Below are 11,511 nucleotides of genomic sequence, written 5' to 3' on the forward strand. Positions count from 1 at the left end.
TACAACCAATTTGGGTCCCTTAAAGGGTTTTAGATCTGTTAATTTGTCATATTTCCATGTTAAAGTTTTTGAGCTAGTTTCTATCATTTTATGATTTTATTTTCTAATGTGTTATGGATGCTGAACGTGATAATACAAAATAAGTACTGTTTAATTTGTCCATATTTCCATGTTAAAAGTTTTTGATGCTCTCCTATTTTTGTATTGTTTTTGAAGGCATCAAGTCATGCGATAAATGTGAGTTTGTTATTTTCCTAATGGATGCTGAACGTGAGATAATACAACCAATTTGGGGCCCTTTAGGGGTTTTTTTTTTGAAGTCGGTGTTTAATATTGTCATATGTTCTACATGTTAAAGTTTGTGTAGAGTCTGTCAATTGTTTTTGTCATCATAAATGTTTTATGAGTTTATTTTCCTAATGAGAGTGTATGGATGCAGGTCTGAACGTGATGAATATCAACCAAATTTTGTGGCTGCTTAAGTTTCTTTTTGAGTCTGTTAATTTGTATTGTCATATTTCCGCATGTTTTAAAGTTTTTGAGCAGGTTTTCGCTATTTTGTCAATTGTTTAAGCATAAGTCATCATAAATGTTTATGATTTTATTTTCCTAATGTGTATGGATGCTGAACGTGATAATACAACCAATTTGGGGCCCTTTAGGGGTTTTTTGAGTCTGTCAATTTGTCATATTTCCATGTTTCAATAGTAAATACTTGAACATCAACTTTTTCTGAATAGGCGAGCTTTGCTGTTCTCCAACAGCTCTTGTGTTAATATTGGACAGATCATAGCCCCTTTTTCAATTTATAATCACAAAGCTATATTTGACATGTACTTGAAATGTTTTCATGACAAGCTCTTTATGTTTAATATTACAGAACATAGCCCCTTTTTCAATTAGGAGATCGGAAAGCTTGAACATTTTATTAGTGCTTTTTTATGTTATTTACTTCTGAAGTATCGGAATTCTAATTGTTAATTCCTCATTTCAGTTCCTCCAAGTGATGGAATCTGGTGTTTGCTAAGTTGGCCAGATATTATGAAGGCACATTTTTCCTCCTCTATTCTCTCTCCCACAGTAAAGTTCTGGACAAATCTAATGATTGCAACTTTGCTTTGGCGATTTTCTATCATCTGGTGAATGAATTTAGTTCCCTATATGAAACACAATTTGAAATCAACTGCAAATAAGAAAAATTAGGACTAACTTATGTAACATAATGTCTAAGCAGGACTAGTTCAGTATCACCAATAGAAACAATAGTTTCACTTGCACAAAACCTATCAGGGTATCAGATTGTGTGTAACATCTATACGTTGTTTCCCTAAATACTTCTGTTCAGTTAAATTAAGCATTAAGTATATACACTATACTTTTTACTCACAAAACCAGTGAAAAAAACTAACTTGGGAAGGTCTTATGTTGCATATTCATGAGAGGCAACCTGTTGACAGCTGTCGACAAAGAAGAAATTCTGAAGAAGTATTTCACACAATCTATATTTGTGGTACAGTACCTATCTATAAAAAGACTCTGAATTATCTATAAGATTCAACACAATATTGGTACCTTAATTCCATCAGCCTGATCTAACTCTAATGGCTCTCGTGCTAGTGGATTAAAAATAGATATAAAGTGTTATGGAAAGTTAAACTACATTCCTTTAATAAGAGGGATATTACAATTATATCTATACTTCAGTAAAGGTCAAATTCACACTAAAATACAGCAAACCATCTTTTCTATATGAGTCTAGATCAACGAACTACCCAGACAATGTAACGCCTAATTACCAAAATATTATATCACAAAGTCACAACACCATACTTTTTGCAATTATGCCCTAGACGAACAGAAAATTAACCAATAAACACAGATAGCACCATAACACCATCTTGAAACAGTCAAGCACACATAGACGAGAAAGTCAAATAGAAATCCCATTTCACAAGACAAAACCTAATCCCAAATGTTAGGTGAACTAAACCACATGTACAATAGTCAGTCCATAACATTACAACAATCCCCAAAAAATAACTAGAACCATCAAACAAACCATCTTGTATTGTCTATAGAGTATATCTATAGTCTAAGACCTTAGGACTATACAGTAAAATTCAGGAGTCAATTCCCTAATTACAGCAATACCATCATTTGTTATGAATAGCGTGAGAAATCCTAATAACGCTACAGAATGACACCTGTCAATATACGCAGATACAGCCATAACAATCTTTTCCTTTGTCTACGAGATCCACCCCTGTTCAATTAACAGACATAGCAAAACTATCTGTTAAATGACATCTGCATACCAAAACTCGACAGTCACTAGATAAGCAGGCAAACAATCTTTTGAGTTTTGGCTCTATCCCATAATAGTCATATCACCACAGAAATGTTTAAACATCAAACCAAATACCGCGCATTATATCCTATACATGTTGGTTAGTGTTTAGACAGTCGCCATACAGTACATTGTCCAATCTATACAACATACAGATACAGCCAGTATAAACATCTTTTTTTTTTGTCTAAGAACATACAGCAAATGTCCAATTATTAGATACAGTAATCATTTTGTTTGAGTTTGTACTCATCCACATACAAAACAAATAGTCATATTTACCAAGCCAGGGATACAGCAAATCTCACTCTTTGTGTATCTGTTCTAATACAATAACAAGAATAAGCAGGTATGAACTAATATTACACAAACTGCAAATAGATACATGCAAACCCATTACTAGACCTAATATGTTTTATGAGTCATCGCAGTAAACATATCAGGAAATGCTCAATATTATTAACCAGATACAGCAAACCATCTTTTTCTAGTGTATGCAAGACATACAGACATAGAGTCCATTTAACCCAAGATACAAGCAAAAACTTCTTATTGTTTGAGCGATCGAAGACATTACAGAAAAAGTCAAATTAACCAAGATTACAGCAAAACCTTCCTTATTGTACTGTTTCTACAAACTCTAACCCAGAAATGTCATATAGATAATCCATTCATAGAATACAAGGATAAACAACATATTGTTTGACCTATGTCCCAAAACAGATAAGTGTTCAATTACCAGATACAGCAAACCATCATTATTGTTTGGTTCAAGACTTACAGACAATGACAATTACTCGCATACAGTGAAACCAAAACCATCTTTTGTTTGTCAAGATAAATTACATAAATGTTCTCAATTACCCAGATACCAGCAAAACCATCTTTTGTTTGTCCTAGACATACAGCACTGTCAATTAACTCAGATTACAAGCATAACCATCTTTATGTTTTGTCTAAGAAAATAACTTAACAGCATATGTCAAATTACCAGATACAGATAAACCATCTTTTGATTGTACTAGTCATACTAGAAATGTTTTCTGTAATATATTTGATTTATCGTATTTCATTTACAAGCCATGAGATCGAGCACGAATTTGGGTTTCATATGACACGGATGAGTTAAAACTGTGGATGCCGCTTAAACTGACCGCCCGACTGGTACCATCTTCTTACCGTCCATGATTTACCAGGCGTGACACTGTGTTATACAATCATCAAAACGAACGACTTCATAGATGAAATCCCATTATCTCCGACAATATTATTGTTCCCTACTTTTCAAGAACATACATAGTAATCTGGACCCTTAGGTGGAGACGTGCGCATTGAGAGTAGTAAATTAGAGAAGTATACTAAAATATATTTGTTCAATTATGTCAATCGTCTTAAGGCATCATTGCTAAAATATAACATACATTAAATTAATTTTTGTCTATTGGGACTCCTATTTTTCTGAACATGAGAATAATTTTAAATGAATTACTGAGCTAAACACATGATAAGCACCGTTAACATTTAACCATTGTCCCCTTATTGACTGTGACCATTTAACAATAATATATTCTTACTTGTTATTTTATTTATTTTATTATTATTTTATCTTACACAATAAAACCTTTTGTTCACGGTCGCACAATCACTGGACAAGATTACCAAAGAAGTAATACAAGTTGTTGTAACTTCAAATTAAGTGAATCCAACAGTGAGAATTACCAAAAGACTTGACCAGAACTACGTGTCGAGTACAGGTCCGAACTATACATGTATGTATTTAAAACAAACACGCCGCATTACGTGTGTATCAATCATCTCGTACTTCATATTTAAACGCAAACAATAACGAACAAGCATGTTTGCGCGATTCTTGTAGAGACTGGTCAGCACCAGTTACCAGGATCTCTCCATCTTATGTAATTATTCACAATATTGGCGAAAAAAAGCAGAATAAGAGACAAATCTAAATTATACTTGCTATTACTTTCTATGTTTATAAACAAAGGGGAGATAATACGAGTAAAATAAAAAATCAACTATGTTTAGAATGCCTTTTAATATCAACAACTTCAGGGTCTGGTGGCAGAACAGAAGCTTCTAATGTAACTCTACTAGTAGACCATGCAGAATAAACACAACCACTATGGTTGGTGTTTCTTCACCATATAACTAACGCAAACATGCATAAATCACCGTCCGCAGAGACATAGTATCACTTTAACCTCTGTTTCTCAGCAAGCTCTAAAGCGATAGAGTAGGGTTTGTGGATACTTTCTTCCAAATAAACTTATGCCCTATAGTTGAGTATCCAATTGCTAATTAATTAGAATGAATATTCAATTACTAAGATAGTGCCTCTCATTTCATATAAAACTACACCCGCATAGTCGAATGACTAATTATAAATTTTAACCAGAATTTAACCTACTTTACGCGTAACTTTATTTACTTACATTAGAGTAAAATAAACATATACCAGAATCACAGATAAAATGAATGCATAGAATTATATCCTTACTTCGTACCCGTACCTATTGTGTGAAAGTACCGCAACATATTAACTGTACAAGCAGATTTGCCTATAAAGACCCTAACTATATACTTCTTTAACACGTTAACGTTATCCTCATAATGTCGCGTGAACCAATCATCGTTAAATATCAAGTTGTATATAAAAGAGACTCCAAAAAAGTTAAAACCGATAACGTTTTGGCAAAAAATCAAATTTCTACGTAGACACATATCAAATGATAGAAATGCCAAACATGCAATAGGGCAGTATAAACTCTTGTTACAAATGCAAATTCAAGAATATAGATGTACTAACCATTTATTGTCTTCTTCAGGTTTGAGGGAAGCTACAAACAGTACGTGACACACGCCAGAGAACATTTACGGTCGGATCTCTTAGTGATTCCCTCGGAGGGGGTATGGTGCGAACCGTGCAGCAGTAAAAATCATTGCTAGGCAATTGTGGTTCATAATCGGAGAGAGATATACAGACTAATACTAAAAATGTGGGACCAAGCCATAGGTAGTGCTGCAATTGTTGTTACTGATGGTCAACCAGAAATTATTTGAAGGATGAATAAATGTGAACAATTGGGCAGGTGAAGAGACATAAGTGCAGTGCTGCAGCATCGGTTAGATCTCTAATAAATGAATGAGCAGATGTATTGACTATCTGGGAGTGTAGAGAATTCATGTCCAAAATGCATCTACAACACTCCAAATACAATGACAATTAGGAAAAGATTAATTCTTTGGTAGATTGGGCTCACGTTATGTAAAATTGAATATAGATTTTGGATAAGATGTGAATAGAGAATTGATTATGTTTATGGTACGGTAAATCGAATCTTACATTTGCTGTGTGATTAAACTAACTAATCGTGTTATATATATGTTTCAATGACGCATCCGGAAATACCAACATCTATATCCAAGGTGCTAAACATAATATAAGTATAACAGATAAGCAATCATTTAAGAAATGTAGGTCTTTTCATCCTCTTCAATATTTCCATTTCAATGTGGAGTGGTTTTGAAAGATGAACGTGTATATCTATGTCTCAAATGGTAAGGTGGACTGAACTCACCCTCACATCTACGAAATAAATAAGCAGGTGATCATCACAATCGCAACGCTGTCAACAGAGTAAACAAAAGACTACGACTCCATTGACGTAACACTTCTGAAGAAATTCAGTGAAGAAATAAATTTCAAAATCAGTACTTAGCGTCTTGAATCTACTAGAACGTTATTGAATCTACATGTCAACTTTTAAAAGTATATACGTTTACTATCTTTAATAGGTGAGCTGTAAATGATACTAAGTAATGCTAGGCAAAAGAATGATTTTATGCGAATGTCAAGAATAATATTACTGTTCTTATTAGATCAGCATTTTGGCGAAATGGGTGATCTTCATGATCAGAAATGAAGACTCTCACAATGTGCACGTTTAGCTGTATCACAATATAAATACAATTTAAACAATTGGAAATAATCTACAATAACAAAGTACACGTAGTAATGATACAGGTGTTCTGCTTTTCTTCGAAAAACAAAAACTTAAATATGTAAAAATTATGAAATCCAGTTACAACATATGCGAAGTTGGGCTTAAATTTTTTAGAATACATTTTGAGTAGAATTAATTCATTTTTTCTCCTTTTTAAAACACTTAAGATTGAAATATGATTTCTCCATGTATAGGATTCAAATACATGCTAAACCCAAGTATTCGAACACATTTATGAATCCTCTGATGTAAATATCGAACACTGGCCTTCATCACATGATAACTTTATTGAACAGATGGCAAAGTAGTCAAATGATAGTTCCTACTAAACTTCAAATACGAATATTGTTCAACCATTTTCTTTGAAATCTCTCCTTATTAGAACACATGTTAGCTATTCATTAATAATTACTTTCTCTTCTTCTTTTGAAAGTAAATCATATTGATATTTAAATACATTTAATCATGTATAAAGAGAATGGTTTCTGAAAAACACTCATTAATGTAGTACAAGTGCATATACAATTTTCATGAGAGACCGTCTGTTTCCTTTTAAATCATTGAAGCATACAAAGAGTCTAAAGGATACAGCTTCATGTGAACATATTCTCATGTATACTGTAGATAATCATATAAACGTAGTCTCATATGACAATGACATTCCATCACATTATTGGGATGTCCCATCACACTAGTAGGACATAATAGCCAATACATTAGTGGGACATTCACATCCCTATCAAACTAGCAGGACAATGACGTCCCATCATATAATTGGAACGTTCCATCACTTTTGTAGGACATTTAATATTCCATCACACTAATTGGATGTTGAAGTCCCAGTCACACTAATGGGACATTTATCCATAGTTCCTTTAGCATGCCATGTCTTCCTATACAGGCAAATAGAAGGTGTTTAATGTTCATTCATAGTACATACATGTTTTAATAGTTGTCGCAAAATTACGCGCTCTTGCATTTGTTTTAGAAATTTGATGACTATATGTAAAATGTTTATCATCATCTGTTTGTATGTTAATATCTAGTTGTTTATAGTTCATACCTATTGTATGTAAATATACTTAGGTCTTAAGTCGACTTACAGATACATTTTGTATATAAACTAGCTGACAGTCATGGCTTTCTTGATACTTGTGCTCATGTTGAAGTTCCAATCCAGTATTCTGTATTTACATAATGCAGAATTATCTGCCCTTGTGGGTAGGTATTGATTGTAACGTCATGTGTGTTTTGAGGGTGAAATCATTCTTATTGGAGAAAGCGACGTGAATAGTGCCCACAAAATAATGACATCACAATGGATACCTACTTGCAAGGGAGCTAATTCAGTGATATGCAAAAACGGAATAACAACCAGAACTGATTTCATAAGTGTGTGGATGTTTCCATGACGATTTACCACAGTATGCAACTTATTGGAGGAAAAATCAGTTTCATATGTATTCTCTTGAAAACAAATGAAATTTACATGTAAAATGTCTATATCAGATTATCGAGTTACAATTAAATGTAAGGAAAACATATCCGCCTGGTGATATGGTATTATTAGATCCTTCTTAACATTGTTTTGAGGTTTTAAATCTACACAGAGGAAGCTCATAATTTGTTTGATGGCTTGATACTGGATATCGGATTGAATGAAACTTTCTGTCTGAGACAAGCACTTGAGTATGCTGTATTAGCGTAGTCTTTGTGATCACATTGTTTTGTGGTAATGTGTTGAGATTTAGTCACTTTCATATAAAATTCATCATGGAATAAATATAATATACTGATTTATACGTAGTAAATGGTGTTTGAGCTGTGTAGAATGAGTTCTTGTGAGAAAATGTTCTGTTTACATGATAATGTTATAAAATGCATATGTAGTTGAGTTATGTTTGACATTGTTTTGTATATTTAGAAAACTAGAGACTTTTCTCACTTTGACAGTATTTAACTGTGTTCAGATCTTCATATGTTTCTTATTGAAAACTAACTGACCGAATATGTGACATGAAGCTTTTAGAGGGTTATAGTGCAAAAACTGTCAAGACATGTATTTGCGTATGTAATATCTCTTAAGATTAGAAGAAACAAGAGTTTCTTGTATAACAAAAACAGCTGATTTAAAATATCAACATTTCCCTTTAGATACTTGAGTCTTCGTTAACACTTGATAAGTAAGGTCTTAACCCTGCTAGTACATGAAGAGGTTAGTGTTGAATTTAGATATTTCCATTGAAACTGCCATGAGTACATGATACTTGAGTCTTCGTTAACACTTGATAAGTTAGTTGTAAGGTCTTAACCCTGCTAGTACATGAAGAGGTTAGTGTTGAATTCAGATATTTACGTTGAAACTGCCATGAGTACATGATACTTGAGTCTTCGTTAACACTTGATAAGTTAGTTGTAAGGTCTTAACCCTGCTAGTACATGAAGAGGTTAGTGTTGAATTTAGATATTTACTTTGAAACTGCCATGAGTACATGTACTAATGATCTTCTTTTCGTTTATTTATTTGAGATAAGATTGAAAATGTTACTGCCTTTCTGAGATTTCATTGATTATCTGCCTTGTATTTTTATTTCTCGTTAAATTAGGAGTTTATGATATAAACAAATGATATTACAATTATATCCATTCTTCAGGTTAGGTAACTCAAGAGTAGATAACTCAGCAATACGAAACGACAAAGTAGCAGAAGAATTTATTTAACACTGATCAAATTAATGGTGAAAATAATTTTGATTCTTGTTAATACTTAAAACTTGTTATGTTAATTATATTTCTATGTGATGAAAACTACTATAGAAACATTCCATCATTATTTGTTGTGATACATTAATAAATGCAACAAAATCGAACTTTAAATCAAGAAAGCATATTTGTATAGACTTATGAAATATTATAAATAACTGCCACTGAAGTTTCTGTTTCATATTTACATATATATTCCTTGTTCAGAAATTTTATTTATTGAATATCTGAAATGTTATTATAATTTATATAGTATATATATATATGTTATTTGTTTTGTTAAATGGCAATGGTACATTCCTTCAGCCTTTCCTGTTTTGTTAAATTCTCTTTATGTTGTGTGTGGACCTGGAACTCCAAAAAAGAATGAATATTTCATGGTGATTGTGAAGGACATACAGGGTTGTGGTCACTTGACATTCTGTCTGATTTAGAAATATATATCCTCAGCTATGTATAGAATTGAAATTGGTAAAAGTTTTGAAATTCCATAGATTACCTGACTAACATTGTAGTGCTTTTAAAGAACAACTACTAAGATCTTTGTGTCTGTAGAATCTCCTTGTCACACTAGTTGTAGATATACTTAAGAACATGATATCTGCCATTTTTTTGACAAATTTTAATTTGAATATCTTGAACAATTTAGCTTTAGGTTTTAACTGGTATTAATGGTAAGCAGCATTTATATTCTGTGTTAAACTATGATTTTTGTTTATTTATGGTTGTCTTTTCATTATATGTTTTTATGACTATTTTTACTTACAATTATACACAAAATGAATTCCAAATACATAATGTAGATCATTATATATAGGAGATTGTCTTTTAATCCCAATTCTCTCATTAATTTAATACGTCGATTTTGAGATCCCAAAAAGACGTGAGAATAAGTATAATTTACCAGGTATATTTGATTAGTTCTACAGGTACCTTCCGGTGATTGTGACATCATCATTTTTCATGTGATATTTGTGACGTCATAACCACCAAAAGGTACAAAGGTAAATCGTACGTTAGTACCCATGTCGTTTTGGGATCCCAAAACCACCGTATTGACTGTCGTTAATTTAATTGATATTTAAGTTTTCTTTCAATTATCATAAATGTTGATAGTATTGGTTTATGCACCATATTGTTTAGAATATTTAGAATGTACAGTACCTCCATGTCGCTGTTGAAATGTCCTCACTAGTAGAGTGTTGTACACACGCTGTCATACTGAAATATGCCAGATATGGGATAACTGAACAAAGGGAAATGTTAGCTTTTCAAAATCTTCTGAAATCATTATAATATAGGTAAGCAATAATTCGGAAACGAAAAAAATACTAGAAAATATGTGGAAAGTTAGATCAGTTAAGGAGCTTTAATCAGGAATTTCATAAATCAATTAAAGAAATATTTCCTGTAATTTTTGACGGATGAATTTTAACTTAGATTTTATATGATGGATAGTTATTTACAAAAAAAGGAGGTGTTTCACTAGAGATTTTCAACATCAACCATATTAATAAATACCTGTATAAGAGTGTCCCTGTTATACATATCTGATTAAAGCCCCATTTTCACTAAAATTCCATAAACTAATGCAATACCATCATCCAAAAAGATAAAAGAGAAGAATTTGGTACTTGGTATCGTAGAGATTACAATATGTAAAGGTATTTATCTAAAATCCAATATATTTTGATAGAGAAAAGAATACCTATCGTCTGTGGTGTAGCATCTCTAAGGGTATCTGAAATCTAATGTAGGTTTTCCTCCAAAAAATGAAGTTTTAAGTACTTCTTTATGTTAGAAGTTAGAAGAAAAAGAAGTTAATGAAAACTAGCTAATACCTACTGTATGATGAATCTGACCATTGAACACTAGAACAAACTGGGGAAAATGTTGATTTTTTTTTAAATTGTGCTAGAATGTTTTTGTCTACCTTTACAAAATTATGCAAATTCATCTTAATTAATCATGGTACATATATGATAATATATATATATATATATAATTGTGCAATATTCGCAGTCTCTATTGTTATGGTGCAAGTTATGTGTACAAATAAACCAACTCTTCAACATATATACTGCATTGTTGTCTATTTTTTGGTCTTCTGACTAAAGGTCAGGATGACCTATTGTCATCGTGTTTCGTTCATCGCCATGCGTTGTGCTTAAGACTATTTATACAAAAGCCTACTCCTCCTTAACTCATGAGTAGATTACATCCATATTTGATGTGAAATATCATTGGGGAACGACAATCATATTTTATACATCTATAAATGAGTAAGTCTGACCAATAGGGGCAATGGGGCTTGGCCCCCGAAAGGGGAAATTTCTTAATTTTCGCTTTAAAATCCTACTCGTCCTTCATCCTTGG

At 32.3% G+C, this 11,511-nt stretch overlaps 1 long non-coding RNA gene across 1 annotated transcript; it reads left to right on the plus strand.

The window, feature by feature from the left end:
- Positions 1-6,983: 6,983 nt before the first annotated feature.
- LOC138336235 (uncharacterized) lies at positions 6,984-11,211 on the plus strand. The gene is made up of 2 exons (XR_011210404.1): positions 6,984-8,560; positions 8,670-11,211. It is a non-coding gene; the product is annotated as an uncharacterized lncRNA (long non-coding RNA).
- The last annotated feature ends 300 nt before the right edge of the window (positions 11,212-11,511 follow it).

This window comes from Argopecten irradians, chromosome 12, assembly GCF_041381155.1.
Source record: "Argopecten irradians isolate NY chromosome 12, Ai_NY, whole genome shotgun sequence".
NCBI classification, from domain to species: Eukaryota; Metazoa; Mollusca; class Bivalvia; order Pectinida; family Pectinidae; genus Argopecten; species Argopecten irradians.